We start from the raw sequence: 1,508 nt of genomic DNA on the forward strand, positions 1-1,508 counted from the left end.
CCAAAGGTCCAGTGGAGGGAGGAATTTGGGGCCAAAGTCTCTGAATTCTACCTCATAGTGGCCTGTCTCTGCATTGAACACAGTCAGTGACTCTGTCTCCACAGCAGGGAGAAACTTCAAAGGGTGCGCCGCCTCCAGTGAAGGAATTCCTGCTCCCTCAGCACTAATTGGTGCTGCCTCACCCTGACGCTGTGCCCCTGGTTCCAGATAGCCCAGCCTGAGGGAAGATTTTGTCTGTGCCCACCCTGTCAGTCTCTCTCAGTGGCATCATCTTGTTCCTTGACACTGCAGTGAGTCTGGCCGAATCTTCCTCAGCATCCCGCCACCCGACAGCCTCTCAACCCAGGAGGAACCACTGTCCTCCCCAGTTAAGGGCACCAGAGCTCAGCGGGGCTCCTGATAAGTGGAGGGAGATGGTGGGGGAACAGGGATAAATGGAGGGGTCAGTGAGGGACGGGGATAAATGGAGGGGGTCGGTGAGGGACGGGGATATCTGGAGGGGTCGGTGAGGGACGGGGATATCTGGAGGGGTCGGTGAGGGACGGGGATATCTGGAGGGGTCGGTGAGGGACGGGGATATCTGGGGGGGGTCGGTGAGGGACGGGGATATCTGGGGGGGGTCGGTGAGGGACGGGGATATCTGGAGGGGTCGGTGAGGGACGGGGATATCTGGGGGGGGGGTCGGTGAGGGACGGGGATATCTGGGGGAGATGGGGTCCAGGTCAGCAGAGGCTTTAACTAGAGGGCACAGGTTTGAGGTGAGAAGTGGAAGATTCACAGGAGACCTGAGGTTGTCCACACAGAGGGAGGTGTGTTTGTGGGACGGGCTGCCAGAGGGAGTGGGTGGGGCAGGTACGTAAAAGACACTTGGACGAGTCTACGGTTGGGAAAGGTTCAGAGGGACGTGGGCCAAACGCGGGCGGATGGGACTCCACTGATGGGCACCTTGGTCGGCATGGACTAGTTGGGCCGAAGGGCCTGTTTGTGTGCTTTGGACTATTTACGTGCTTGCTCGAGAAGCTCTCCCGGGTGCACTTTAAGAATTCCAGAGTGAGGGATCCCAGTGAGTACGGTGGGAGGTCAAACCACCCCCCCAACTCCCCCAACTCCCCCTCCCCCCCCACCCTCCCCCCACCCCCAACTCCCCCTACCCCCCACCCCCCCAACTCCCCCTACACCCCCCACCCCCACAACTCCCCCTACACCCCCCACCCCCACCCCCCAACTCCCCCTACACCCCCCACCCCCCCAACTCCCCCTACCCCCCCAACTCCCCTTACCCCCCCACCTCCCCCACCCCCCAACCCCCCCAACTCCCCTTACCCCCCCCGAACTCCCCCTACCCCCCCACCCCCCCCACTGCTCTGGTCTTCCACGTTGGATCTGTACACTCCGCTCCGCCATCTCCCTGCAGTCTCCGACCGGCCTCACCTGAAGCGACAGCCGGCGCCCCCTCCTCCTCTGCCCCCCGGGATGGTGGGGTAGTCGGGTCCGAGCCCAGGGGTGAC

Source organism: Pristis pectinata, chromosome 34, assembly GCF_009764475.1.
Source record: "Pristis pectinata isolate sPriPec2 chromosome 34, sPriPec2.1.pri, whole genome shotgun sequence".
Lineage (NCBI taxonomy): Eukaryota > Metazoa > Chordata > Chondrichthyes > Rhinopristiformes > Pristidae > Pristis > Pristis pectinata.